Raw genomic sequence first — 15356 nt, forward strand, 5'->3', positions numbered from 1 at the left:
CAGGGAGGCAGAAATACCCCAATGCGAGCAATGCACAGAAAAGAACACAAGCAGGCACTACTAATTAAGGCACCAAAGTAATGCGAGCAGACAATAACGATACCCAGGAGAGACCAGGAGGCGTGGGGAGCGACCGCTTCTGATGGAGTCAGGACGGTCACAGCGCTTCACGGGACGGGGCGAGCCTTAGTAGACAGTGGGAGGGAGGAGCAGCTGGGAGGCGGGAGCGGGGTGGAGAGGACGGGCTCCGAGGCACAACAACAACAAAATGGCAGCAAAAGCGAAACCCGAACAGGTTGGGGCACAGAAATCAATTACGCTGTGGGCAGTGGCACAATCAGGCACGATATATTATTTAAATAAATAAACTCATATAATGCGAGCGCTACTAAACGAAATTGGCCCAGACACACTTTAAGGCAATGCGGGCGATGTACAGGGAGGCAGAAATACCCCAATGCGAGCAATGCACAGAAGAGAACACAAGCAGGCACTACTTCTAATTAAGGCACCAAAGTAATGCGAGCAGACAATAACGATGCCCAGGAGAGACCAGGAGGCGTGGGGAGCGACCGCTTCTGATGGAGTCAGGACGGTCACAGCGCTTCACGGGACGGGGCGAGCCTTAGTAGACAGTGGGAGGGAGGAGCAGCTGGGAGGCGGGAGCGGGGTGGAGAGGACGGGCTCCGAGGCACGTTAACGAGACTTTATATGCAATTCTTAGGTTACGATGATGTGATACAAGGAGGTCTGGACTCAGGGGTCCCCTCGGTTCTAGTCTCTGGCTTACGAAAGGGGTAGCGGGACAGTCTTGTTACCAATGAGTGGAAATAGCTCTCAATCCTCGAGCTCGGCGGTCTAGATGCTCGGGCCGCGGCGGAGCCAGCAGGTCCCGAGATGGACGAAGGAAAGACGACGGTCCGCGGCGGAGCCTGCAGGTCCCGGTGAAGATGACGGTTACAACGGTCCGCGGCCACGCCAGCAGGTCCCGACGACGATGAAGGATGTGAAGGTTGCGAAAGCTGTGGCAGCGCCAACAGGCAGGACGATGGTGCACAAGACAGAGCTACGGCAGCGCCAGTAGTCCGTCAAGGATGAGTTCCTCTTTACGTCTCTCGACTCCAAGATACAACTGCCTTCCTGCTCTGGAGCTGCCCCAGTTATAGGGCTGGCGTGCTTTGATGTCCGGACCCTCGCACTTGGAGGTCGGGAGGTCCGGGATGAGGGAGTCCAGACACCCAGCAGGGGGGTGGAGCCAGCGCCCGGGGAGGCGATGGGCGAGCGGCCCTTGGCGGGGGAGAGCCATCGACACCTCTTTCTCCCATTGACTTGCCAAGTAGCCCGCTCACCTCCTGGGTGGAGGGTGGTGCCGGAATGTCTGAGGCCGGGCCAGGCCCAGGGTTGAGGTCGATCGGGGGCCAGGCGGCCTCGTGGTGGAGTGTCCAAGATGGCGCCCCAGGCTGGGCGCGTGGGCCGGCAGTGGATCGGACCCACGAGGTCGACATGCTCGAGGGCAGGGGTCCCTGAGGGGACGGAGGACGGGCAATGGTGGTGTGTGGTACTTGCGTGACTGGACTCGGGCCTGGTTGGGCCGGGGGAGAGCGGCCCTTCATGTGGCCTGTCCAACACCCAGGAGAGACCAGGAGGCGTGGGGAGCGACCGCTTCTGATGGTGGCTGGCCGAACGTGTCTGGATGAGAAGTCCGCTGAGTTCTGGGTGCCTGGTTGGTAACTCACGGTGAACTGAAACTCCTGTAGTTGTAGGATCCACTTCTCGATCCTGGGAGGATGGTGCAATAGGGAAACTTGGAATAAGGGGACCAGAGTTTATTTGGTCCGTGATGACTCACAACGAGTGTCCATACAGGTAAATGTAAAAGTGCCTGCAGCCCCATTGGATGACAATGGCTTTGCTATCAATTTGGGAGTAGCGCTGTTCTGTTGGTGTGGATGTACGGCTCGCTGTTAGACGGACCGGGAGGGTCGGCCGAGATTACGGGGAGAGGTCTCCGGGGAGAGCCGTCTCCAACGACTGTACAGACAAGTAACTTCCCCCCCACAGACGGACACCACACAAGACTGAAGGTTAACGAGACTTTATATGCAATTCTTAGGTTACGATGGTATGATACAAGGAGGTCTGGACTCAGGGGTCCCCTCGGTTCTAGTCTCTGGCTGAGGAAAGGGGTAGCGGGACAGTCTTGGTTACCAATGAGTGGAAAATAGCTCTCAATCCTCGAGCTCGGCGTTCTAGATGATCGGGCCGCGGCGGAGCCAGGCAGGTCCCGAGATGGACGAAGGAAAGACGACGGTCCGCGGCGGAGCCTGCAGGTCCCGGTGAAGGATGACGGTTACAACGGTCCGCGGCCACGCCAGCAGATCCCGACGACGATGAAGGATGAAGGTTACGAAGGCTGTGGCAGCGCCAACAGGCAGGACGATGGTGCACAGGACAGAGCTATGGCAGCGCCAGTAGTCCGTCCAGGATGAGTTCCTCTTTACGTCTCTCGACTCCAAGATACAACTGCCTTCCTGCTCTGGAGCTGCCCCAGTTATAGGGCTGGCGTGCTTTGATGTCCGGACCCTCGCACTTGGAGGTCGGGAGGTCCGGGATGAGGGAGTCCAGACACCCAGCAGGGGGGTGGAGCCAGCGCTCGGGGAGGTGATGGGCGAGCGGCACTTGGCGGGGGAGAGCCATCGGCACCTCTTTCTCCCATTGACTTGCCAAGTAGCCCGCTCACCTCCTGGGTGGAGGGTGGTGCCGGAATGTCTGAGGCCGGGCCAGGCCCAGGGTTGAGGTCGATCGGGGGCCAGGCGGCCTCGTGGTGAAGTGTCCAAGATGGCGGCCCAGGCTGGGCGCGTGGGCCGGCAGTGGATCGGACCCACGAGGTTAATGTGCTCGAGGGCAGGGGCCCTGGGAGGACGGAAGACGTGCAATGGTGGTGCGTGGTACTTGCGTGACGGTACTCGGGCCTGGTTGGGCCGGGGGAGAGCGGCCCTTCATGTGGCCTGTCCAACACTCGCATACGCGACTGTGGCCCACTCTCTGCACTCCTGTTTTTGAGAAAACTCTTCTCCCATACCAGTAGGGCTGGCATCCACTACCAACTGTGACTCTCTGTGGGTTGAAGACTACCAGAGTGGTGTCTGTGGATAGGGCAGCCTTCGTCTGGTGAAACACCTTTTCTTCTTCAGGTTGAACGACTTGGTGAGCTTCCAAAGGGGACTATTGACAGTTGAGAGGTTTTTCATGAAGTGGCCGCAATTCATCACCATTCTGAGGAAGCTGCACAAGTCGGACAGAGAATAGGAAGCAGGGGCGTTCTGTATGTCTTTCACCTTTTCAGGATCAGGACCAATTCCTTTATCTGAGAAAATGGTATCGGAAGAAACTGATATCTCTGTGCAGAAAGTCACTCTTCTCACGATGGAGCGTCAGTCAGCACTTTGCTATCCTTGCGAACACGGCAGAAAGGCAAGTCAGGTGTTCTTCCAGTGTGGCTGAAAGAACAAGGATGTCATTGCTTACATTCAGCACCCCAGGTTGCCTTGCAGTATGGTCTTCACAATGTTCTGTACCACTACAGCAGTGCTGGAGATGCTGAAGTTCAGGTGAGTGTACCGCTCTATGATGCCAGCCTTCTCCAAGAGTCTCCGTTTTGCTTCTGCCTTTGGCCAGAGGTGCAAGGCTATGCAGCGGTGCCTGAGAACGATAGGGCCATGGATTCGTTGATCTGAAGGCGTACCCCTGGGCCAGACAGGGTGTCCTGAAGTTGCTCTACTGTGTGAACAGCCTTCTGTGGTGGCTTGGGTTGACGCCCTTGCAAAGATCTGCATATTTGGGTTGACACCCATGTGAGGATCTGCAGACTTTTACGAAGGGGGTTAGGCTTGCCACATGTGCTGCATGTCTGTGCATTCGCTTGTGTGCCAGCGTGAGGGTAGGGGAAACTACAACATCCACATGGGTGGGACTGCACACCTTGTCTGGCGAGGATCGGGCATTCGGCAGGTTCACGTTTGTCAATGTGTAGTTTCTTTTGGACAGCATTGACGGGCTCTTCTTTGACAGAAACTGAAGAGGTTGGGTCCATATAGGCTGCTCGGGCCTTAGAGAGCTACATTCAGCGACCTAAAGTTAGTTTGTCCCTCATAGACCTGTTGGGCTCCTGGAAGATTCTTTCTCTAAGCTTGGTGGAAGTAAACCCGGGGATAAATTGGGCGTGGACTTCGTCATCTTTATTGGGGAGAGTACAGGTGCTGACAAGCTCTCAGCTGAGCATGGAAAACAATCATGGATTCTTCTGTACCCTGCCAGGCTTGGAGCTCGATGAAGCCCTCCTTAACGGGTTTTGGCGTAAGGTTCGAAGTGGACTGTGATGGTATCTCGTAGTGTTGCGTAGTTCCGTGGGGGGCCTCTGGTCCTCTACTCGTTGTGTTTTTTTTATTAGCATGTGTTTATACTTTCTCTTTTTGAGTTAGAATTGTGTCTGTACTTCGACTCACTCTCCAAGAGTGCGATGTAGGGGCTGACGTCTGGTGGCACAGGCACCACCAGTAGAGGAGAGAGGGCACATGGCAAGGGAAGCAGGGAGACCATTGTCTGCAGACAGATCTTGGATGTGAGGTTGGCTAGTCCAAAGGGGCTGGGGCCACTGACCTTGGCCCTCTGGGCTAGGCGAAACCAAATTGACAACGCAGTCATTACATCGCAACATCCTTTACAACGCATGTCACTACAATGCATCCATTACATTGTATGTCACTACAACGCATGACACTACATCGCATGTCACTACAACGCAGGCATTACAACGCATAGTACCCCTACACTATCCAACACTTACCCTACTGTTGCGCCCCCCTGAAGTTAGAATAGTAATTTCTACCCCTACTTACTTAGCTTAAATGCAATGTAATGTAATGCATTGTAAAGGTATACTGCGATATAAATAAATGCGTTGTAAATGTAGTTTTAAAAAATGTGTTGTAGTGGTATGCAATGTAAATGTAAGCATTGTAAAGGATGCTGCGATGTAAAAACTGCTTTGTAAAGGCATGCGTTATAACGTCATACATTCCTGGGCTAAAAGAGAGATTGTGGTGTGCAGGTGCGGCGAGCCAGCATGGGCTGGAGAGGTCTCCGAACTGGCTGGGTCTTGGGGGCGACCGGGCCAATTGCTGAGTGGAGCACCGCCCGACCATCAGTGAAGGAGAGCAGCGACGTCAAGCCAGGTCAGGCTGCAGCGCACACCCTAGAACTCCTGGCAGGGGAGGGGCTTGATGAATGCCTTTGAGGATGCCAGCACCATTGTCATGCTGCCGCTGGGATCCGGAAGGTGCCGGGTGAGTGGCCAGGTATGTGGGTGATGGGGTAGGCACACAAAGAGAGAGCAGGCCACCTTGTCGCGTTAAAACTTTTCAGACACGTACCTGTACTGCATTTGCCATTTTACACATGCAAAATTACATGTTGACCTCGATTCCATGCAATGCTCTGATCTTCCATTTTGTTGCATCGCACTTCCATTTTGTGCTGCCTTGCCCTGTAGTTACACTTCAGCAGTAACATAAACATGTGTTCGAGGCATATGGGCTGCAGACCACACACTGTTGCATTAGATCACCATCTGGTGGTGGGCCCGGATGATTACACTTTGTTGTTGTCTTGGAAGAGTCTTTGTCTGCTAGGTGACTCCTCCCTTAGACCGTAGTGCGCATGGGCATCGACTCCATTCTCTGATTGTTTTTTTCTGCCATCGGGCTCGGATGTGTTCATCGTTCAGTCCCGTTACCGATCTCTTTTCGAATCCATAAATCAATCTACAACATTTCTTCGACACTGATTCCGGTCGCCCGCGTCGAAGAGAGGAACGACTTCTCCATTCCAGCGTTTATCGGGGCCATCGGGCCCAACTGCTCCACTGGGCCTTTGGCTCATGGAAAGAACACCGTTCAAGAAGTGCCCTCAGTGTGGACACAAGTTTCCCACACCGATCTGCATGAGGTTTGCAACCTGTGCTTGTCTCCAGAGCACGAGAGTCGAGACTGTGAGGCCTGCGCTTTGTTCCAGTCCAAGAAAACCATCATGGACCGTCGAGCTCGAAGAGCTATGGAGCAGTCATCGCCGTTGACACCAGATCTCATCATAGACGAGGTGCCAATCGAGATAGACGTTGAAGAACAGCAAGAAAACGTTGCTTCCGAAGCAGAGGAGTCAGCTTCCGGAGCCGAGGATTGATCCAAAGATGACGATCTTCTTCCAGCTGGTCAATAGCTCGTGGGTAAGAGCGTCGACCCTGTTCACCTCCCCATACCGGGACAGGCTTCAGTTCCACCCCCACCTTCGGGTCCGGGTGCACACTGATCAAAACCTTCAGACTCCCCGCCAGCGAAGAGTATTAAAAAGCCTCCAGTCGACTCGGGCTCGAGTCAGTCTGTCGGTCCCAAAAAGCAGAAAGTGCTTAAGCCAAAGTCAACACTGGCACCGAAACACCCATCGATACCGAGAGTTACCGAACCGAAACCAAGTTCGGCACCAAAAGAGGTTCCAAAACCAAGTTCGGCACCGAAAGAGGTTCCCAAGGTTACCGAAACAAAACCGACTCTGGTAACTAAAAAAGTGGACCCAAAAGCAGTTTCCATACCGAAACACTCTTCGGCACCAAAGGCAGATGAGTCTAAACACTCAGCAACATAAGCTTCGGATCCAAAAAGCACAGATCCAAAGAAAAGGCAACAAAAGTCTTTGGAACCAAAACCAAGACCCGTTCCAAAGATAATAGACACTGTGAACCCTAAACCTGTCCACTCCAAACAAGATAAATGTGCGCCGAAAAAGAATTTACCAATAGAAGAGCTTTTCCAACCTGATGTAAGACAAAAGACTCTAAAAATTCATCCAAAGACTGGACATGTGTACACAGTGCCTGAAAAGAGGAAAATGGACTGTCCTAAACCATCACCTGTTCCTCCAAAGAAGCATGTTCAAACTTCCCCTATAAGACTTCCTTCACCAGAAGTAGAAATACCAGCAGATATTTCTCCTTTACATTCACCAGCTAGCACACATAGCCTTATACCACAGGATGAGGATTATGGGGATACATACTCACAAGAGAGTTATCATCAAATGGATGATATTAACCCCTTCGATGCTGATGACGAGCTCAGCTCGTCATCACCCACGGGGGTCGTGTGCTGATGACGAGCTGAGCTCGTCATGAATATATGGCAAGAGGAGTTTTCCAGCACTGGGGGGGAAAACGCCTAGCATCCAAGTGGTTAATGACCCAGATGATATGGCTGGGCCATCAGGTGACCCATGGGAAGATTACAATGCACCAGATCTACCAGAAGACAAGGCATACCCGTCTAGTCCATCTCCACCAGATGACACCATTGGGTTCACACATCTCATCCATAGAGCAGCTACTTGCCATGGAGTAGATTTGCATACAGATCCAATAGAAGAAGATATTCTAATGGATACACTATTAACATCACATAAAACCACAACCACACTTCCAATACTTAATGGACTGGTAAGACACGCACCAGAAATATTTAAAGACCCAGTCAGGGCCAGGGTAATTAACCCCAGACTGGAACAGAAATACAATGCGGCTCCCTCTGATCCAGCATATATTAAGGGACAGTTGCCACTAGACTCACTGGTAGTGTCAAATGCGAGAAAAAGAGCCAACTCACAGACAACAGGGGATGCTCCACCCCCTGACAAAGAATCTAAGCTTTTAGATGCTTCAGGGAAATGCACACTCTCACAAGCTGCCAATATATGGAGGATTGCTTACACTCAAGCTCTGTTAGCAAGATCTGACAGAGCTCATTATGATGAGTTAGAGTCACTCATGCAACACCTGCCAGAACAATATAAGGCTAGGGCTGCTGACTTAATACAAGAGGGCAAGGTTATAACTAATACCTCCATAAGATGCGCGCTAGACACTGCAAACACAGCATCTAGAGCAGTAAATACAGGGGTACTGTTGCGCAGACATGCATGGCTACGAATCTCTGGGTTCAAACCAGAAGTACAAGCCAGTATATTAAACCAGCCATTTGACCAACAACATCTTTTTGGTCCAAATGTAGACAGTGCACTGGAAAAAATGAAAAAAGATACCGATACGGCAAAATCAATGGGAGCTTTACAAACACAAGCCCATAGACCTTCATTTCGTCGCTCCTCATATAGGGGCGCCTCTAAAGGTTTCCAAACTGACAACACCTCCTCTACTTACAAACTGCCCAACCAAACCTCGCCCAGTAAGGGATATTATAGAGGAAGGTATAGAGGGAACAACAATAAGGGAACAACAATCGCAATGCCTCTACTCCCAAACAGTGACTTCCATTCCATCCCCCCAGACCATTCCACTCCGGTCGGGGGAAGATTACAATAGTTCCTACCTTTCTGGAACTCCATCACTACAAACAGGTGGGTGAGACAAAATATTTCAGTCAGGTTATTGCCTGGGCTCACTTCCAATCCTCCAACAATACCACCAAGACAACGTCCCATGTCACAGGAACACCTCTTACTATTAAGACAAGAGGTGGAATCACTACTGCAAAAGAATGCAATAGAACCAGTACTAAAAGAACATCAGAACACAGGGATTTACTCCCTTTATTTTCTCATACCCAAAAAAGATGGGTCTCTCAGACCAATTCTAGATCTAAGACCCCTAAACATGTACATACATTCAGACCATTTTCATATGGTCACATTACAGCAGGTTCTACTGTTACTAGAGAAAGGCGACTTCCTTGCCACATTAGACTTCAAGGACGTCTACTTCCACAATCCTCCAGCGCATCAAATATCATCAAAAATTCTGGCGTTTGAACAACTGGTATTGAGAGATGTAGAAAAGACATTGTCAGAGAGACAATACGTCAAATATAACATCACAAAGGCGGAACGACTAGCTCTAAACAATGTCAAAGACAATACCACTATTGTTATAAAACCGGCCGATAAGGGCGGAGCCATTGTGGTACAGAACTATGACCATTGCACAAAAGAAATACTTTACCAACTGGATGTTGAAGGCAATTATGCTAAACTAAAAGGTGATCCCACAAGCGAGCTGGGAAAGTTAATCAACTCCATAACGACACAAGGACTTGTGTCAGGTTTTATTAACAAACAAGAGTTTGATTTTCTCAATAACAAACACCCTAGAATGCCGACTATTTATACTTTGCCAAAGGTCCATAAAAGAATGCAGGACCCCCGGGCAGACCCATAATTTCTGGATGTGGCTCTCTTTTTGAGCCATTGTGTAAATATATTGACATTTTTTTAAAACCTCTCGCTGAGAAGACGGCCACTTACCTAAAGGACACCATGCAAACAATTCTGTTGCTAGATGGTCGTTTACATGATCCTAATGAGTCTTTTGGCCACAATGGATATTCAATCATTGTACACCAATATCCCACAGAACCAAGCCCTGGTAGTGATTGAGTTAGCACTCAATTTGCGCCCTGCACCCCACCGTGTACCAACAGAGTTCATTATTGAACTTCTAACATTGGCAATGACAAAAAACTTTTTTTCATTTTTGGGTAACTACTATGTCCAAATGAAGGGAGTGGCTAAGGGGGCAAGCTTTGCCCCCAATTTAGCCATAATTTTCATGGACGCATTCGAACAGGAACATGTCCTCAATGACGTTAACCCATTTTACAGTTGCATTGGGTTATGGCGTCGTTATATAGCCGACGTCTTAATCATATGGAATGGAAATGCGGACAATCTTACTTCCTTCCATGAGTGGTTAAATACACGTTCCACTGACATAAAATTCACTCTTGAATTTGACAGGTCGAGGATTAATTTCCTTGACATCACCATCAATGCAGAATTGGGCATATTATACACTGGACTATATCGTAAGAGCAGCGAACGCAACACCCTGCTCCGCTACAGTAGCCACCATCCCCGCAACCTCAGGGACAACCTTCCCTTTGGGCAATTCCTGAGGTTGCGGAGGAATTGTCCCAAAAAAGAGGATTTCTTTAATGAATCAGCAGGCCTCCTAGCACGATTGCATGAAAGAGGGTATCCCATCAGGCTTTTAAAACAAGCAGGAAAGCGAGCCTGGCATAACCATAGAGAACACCTCTTGGAAATGCCTAACAACAAAAGCAAAAATGAGGACCGACTAGTGTGTGTCACTACTTACTCAACCAAAAGTTACAAGGTCAAGAAAATAATTAATCAACATTGGCATATGATATCTGATGACATTGGAAATGCCCCTTTGCCTTTACATGCCTACAAGAAGGCTAAAAACATCAGGGACTATGTTGTGAAGGCACTTTTACCGACAAAAACTTTACCAAGCCAAACTGTTCTATGGGGGATCCCACCAGTAAAAGGCCATGTAAAATGCGGAAGCTGTAAGGCACGCCCTTTAACCCAAGAAATTAAACACTTCAGGCATAATAACCATATGCATACGCTAAAAGAACACAGCAATTGTAACTCCAGTGGGGTTATCTATGCGATCACATGCCCATGTGGTTTTGTGTACATTGGGCAAACGATCCAAAGGGTAAAGTGCCGAATATTACAACATATCAGCCGCATCAAATGTAAAACACAGGCGGTACCGCTCGTGGAGCATTTTACCAAATTTGAACACACACCAGATAGCTTGAAATGGTGTGTTCTTGAGAAGGTGACACCTAATCCTAGAGGAGGAGATTTCAATAATGTACTGAGCATTCGGGAGTGTCGATTTATACATTTATTCGACACAATAAAACATGGTCTCAATGAATTTGAGGAAATCAGCAAGCAAGTCGCAATATTGAACAGTAGATGACACATCTTGTTTTGTGAATACTTCTTCCATTAACTAATTCTGTGGCCTTCGTTTTTTAATGCCGGCTTGTGAATTTTCCGGTAATATCCTCCGATAAAGTGGGGGCTAAAACCAACAATAACCAATATGGCATATCGAATGTATGCATTAAATGGTAATTTTCAAGTTTGCACTGGCTTACATCCCGCGCCAGTCTTTCTTCCATGTCCATTCAACTCGGAACGTCAAATACGTTTCATTTGACGTCACTACGCTGCGGTTGTATCCGACATAGTGGATCCCTTCAGTAGCGGACGCGCAACTTGAAAAGGTAGGCTTTTTATGTTAAAAAACCTAGGACCTATAGACCGGTCACCTGTACACAGCAATCCGGGTAACACAATTCATTATGTACCCTTGCAGTGCACTTTGGTGCCGTTTGCAACAGTCTTCGTCCCCCTTTAACCACTCGAGTCACCTCCGAGAGTGATGACCGGTTGAAATACTGAAACACTGAAAGGTAGGCTTTTTACGACACAACCTAGGACCCACAAGACCGGTTACCGGTATACATCAGCCCAGGTAACACATTTCATTATGTGCCCTTGCAGCGTGTTATGGTGCCGATTGGAACAGCCTCCGTTCCCCCTTTAATTGCTTGAGCCTTTTATCTCCGTGAGTGATGACCGGTTGAAACACCGAAAGGTAGGCCTTGCTAACGATGCCTTGTGACTCACACACACTTAAACGCCACCTCGGTAACACAAATTAATATGTTCCCTTATAGCAATTGATGGTGTCCGTTTTTTTAACTGTGTCTGCCTTCCTCTACCAACACCCCCCCCCTTGTCTGGGACGTTCAACATAGACAAGGATGAACGACCACTCTCCTATTTATTGGTAAGTGTAATTGTGGGGACTTTTAGAGAGTAACATATCCATGACTGTAGATCAAGCACTGATTCTGACAGATCGTGTGCACCTTATTAATTACAGGTGCTGGGCAAATTATGATAATCCAGTTGTATCGTCCATCCAGGAGTAGGAGGACTGAGGGCACCCATTGACTATCTCGTGGGTAAGCGTTAAATAGAGTCTGGTGACTAACTGTCATATAGTTCCAAATCTTGCAACTTCCTGAAACATTGCCTTGATTTGCCCTAGGTTCACAATTTTGAATATCTACGGTTTGAAGGCTATGTCACATACGTCCTGAGGAAGACCTGCAGGTCGAGGTCCCCAGTTACCCCTGAACCAAAAGACGGGTCGAAACGTCGACGCTTCTTTTTACAAGCAAATAGGACCACTAATCATTAAAAATTACATTATACATGCCAGTTTAGACTGTATAAATGATCTAAGTATAGAAAATCAACAGTGGCCTCTTTGTACAATTGACTGGATTTTTTTACAGTTTTTGTTTTTCAAACTCATTTTTTAAAACCTTTTTATCACTTTTCTGTTGAGGCTTACACCCATTTTTCTTTCAATCACCATTTCTTCTTTTTCTGACACTCTCTTTATAGAAGCAATTGCTTTCCTTTTTACCGTTAGTATTGAAGATGGATAAATGTATATAATTAACTTTACTGTGATGGAGTAATTTATTAAAACTCCTTTTGAATAAATTTATGTTCGTCAGGTAGTTGCTTTTTCCATGTATAAATTGTTTTCTGCTGATTAATTCTATAGGGTAGAGCATTTGAATACCCATTTAACAATGAACAATGAGTAACTAAGAGCACATCATTTGTTGATAAAAAAACTATTTCGGTTTGGACCACTGTTTTTTTGACATTATTGATTACCCAGGTCCACGAACCGTTTTGGGTTACCCCATTCTTGTAATGGAGAAAATGAGAAACAGCAAAAACAATTGGTCCAGCGGTATCGGTTTTCAGTACTCTAAGTGCATGCGCACACTGCCGAAAACCAAGGTTTTTGCACAATGGAATAAGCCAGTGCTTCCTCGGTTTATGGCAAGCAGGGCAAAAAAAGAGAACATGAGGCTTCAATTCACTATCACATTCACACAGAAAAAAGAATCTGGCAGGACTATCTAATAAACTTTCCTGTCCAGAATGGGGATCCTTTGTGGATGAAAATGATGTGTGTCTGTTCCAGGAGACCTGGGCGCGTACAGAGCAATTTAGGGTGGGCTTCGTCTCTTTTTATGTCCCAGCATTGTGGGGAGGGAGAGGCCGTCCCTCAGGAGGTCTCACAATCTGGGTAGGTTCTCACCTTGGGTGCGAAGCTACAGCACTTATTACTCACTCCAGAGATATCCAATGTGTAGTTCTTATATTATATAGGGTGAGGACCTGTGGATGTTGTGAGCAGTATATGCGTATATATATATATATATATTTTTTTTTTTTTAAATATATTTTTATTGCAGGAATTAGTAAATCGTTACATATTCGACCAGCATTATAGATCAAACAAAATCAGTGGGATGCAACCCTCCGTCCCCCAGCAGTATGTACCCTTACACAGCCATTCAGCCCACAACCCAATGGTCGGGCGGCAAAATCCAATGGGGGCCCAGCAGGAAGGAGAAGCTGGTCCGGATGATCCACTGTCCGTCATCTGCTTTTCTAAACAAGCCTACAAAACCCAAAAGAAAACCCCTCCCTCAAAACACTATAAACCAAATTAATCCCCACCCAACCCCGCCATCAGTGCACGGCAACAACCGCATTAGGATCTGTGAGAGGACCCATGAGGAAAGTAACAGAGCTGTAAAGTGCAATCGCCTATCGGGACTCGGGCGATTGCCCATTCCAGTGCTGCCTCCTGTGCCTTCTCGTTATGCTGTCTCCTAGCTAACTGGTATCTCAGCGTGCTTTCTCCCGCTGCCCACTTCAATAGTTCGCTGTGCCACCGGCCCCCTGTCGGACCAGCCCGTGCCTTCCAGTTCCTGGTCACCTCTCGTTTAGCAAGGAGAAGCCCCAAATCAATGAATTTACTGGTAATTTTGTTTTTGGGGGTATGTGGAAACCAGTGAAGGAGTCCCACTGCCGCATCAACCGATAAGGATCTCCCTGTCACCTCCTCCAGGGTCTTCCCCACTTCCATCCAGTAGGAGGACAATCCAAGGCAGGACCACAACATGTGGAGGAGGTCCGCCTCCGGCGCCGGGCATCTGGGGCAGTCCGCCGAGCCCGTAGCAAAATACTGTTGGATTTTCGCCGGGGTTAGATATGCCCTATGGAGTACGTAGTAATGAACCAATTGAAAGCGGGCGTGGCGCGTGCCCTTCCAGGCTCGCCGCACGAGTTGGGACCAGGTCGTCTCCGGGATCTCCTTACCTATGTCCTCCTCCCAACGGGTTCTTAAGGTAGTGAGGGGGGCCAGCCCCTCATTGATCAGTCTACCGTAGAGGCAAGTGACCGCCTTCACCGTACCCGCAGACATCATGACGTATTGGCACACCGGAGACGTAGGGGGTTCCTCTTGCCCTATATGCGTGTGTATATATATATATATATATATATATATATATATATATAATTTTGCCTCTACAATAACATTTTTATGTTTAATCATTTGCTGTACTGCCAGATTCAAGGAGTGGCCATGGGGGCTAGTTTCTCGCCAAGCTACGCGTGCCTTCATATGGGCAAATGGGAGAAGCTAGTCCTCATGGTGAACCACGGCGATATTATGTCAACTAAGGTAAAGCTGTGGCTTAGGTTTATTGATGACCTCTTTGTTATATGGCAGGGGACAAGGGAGGAAACAGATAGATTTGTCGCACAAATCAACAAAAATGATTTAAATTTGAGGTTCACTGCAGAAATAAGTGATACCAGTGTGAATTTCCTAGACACGAAAGTGTACATATGCAACAACAAATTGGAAACTACTTTGTACCGTAAGAAAACACCTCAAGTGCTCACACACGCCACCTGGTGAATAGCATACCTTACGGCGAAATGCTTAGATTTAAGAGGGTATGTAGTACACCAGAACTAAAAAAGGCCCAACAACTCAGCAAGGAAAGATTTTTAGAAAGAGGCTATTCTAGACAAACATTAGATCAGGCCATTGCCAAAACAGAGACACTAGTTAGAAATGACTTGTTGGCAAAAAGCAACAAAGGATCAGGAAGTCGACTACAATGAAGGGAGTGAGATTGAGGAAGATAAGAGTTTTCGCCTTATAATAGGGTATAGCAAACAGCACAAGGCACTCCAAAAGATCATCCAAGGAAGTTGGCCCATACTCCTCAACGACCCTGTATTAGGACCCCTGCTACCGCAGAGGGCGTCCATTACTTACAGTAGAGCTCCCTCAATGAGGGATTGCCTTGTGGTATCTAACCCTGAAATAATAACCAATCCTATCTGGTACCAGAATTTAAAAGGGTTCAGAAAATGCAAAACCTGTAAGGCATGCACTCATGGGATTAACACTAAAATCTATTTTAGCCCATTCAACTCTAAACCTTACAAAATAACTAAAATGTTAACCAGTAAGAGCGAATATACAGTGTACGTCTTAACATGCCCAT

The 15356-nt window shown here is 48.1% G+C and overlaps 1 long non-coding RNA gene across 1 annotated transcript; it reads left to right on the plus strand.

Moving 5' to 3' along the window:
* Nucleotides 1–11526: 11526 nt before the first annotated feature.
* On the plus strand, nucleotides 11527–12395 carry LOC147685311 (uncharacterized). The gene is made up of 3 exons (XR_015300437.1): nucleotides 11527–11740; nucleotides 11837–11918; nucleotides 12005–12395. It is a non-coding gene; the product is annotated as an uncharacterized LOC147685311 (long non-coding RNA).
* Nucleotides 12396–15356: the final 2961 nt, after the last annotated feature.

This window comes from Lissotriton vulgaris, chromosome 10 (genome assembly GCF_964263255.1).
Source record: "Lissotriton vulgaris chromosome 10, aLisVul1.2, whole genome shotgun sequence".
Classification (NCBI taxonomy): domain Eukaryota; kingdom Metazoa; phylum Chordata; class Amphibia; order Caudata; family Salamandridae; genus Lissotriton; species Lissotriton vulgaris.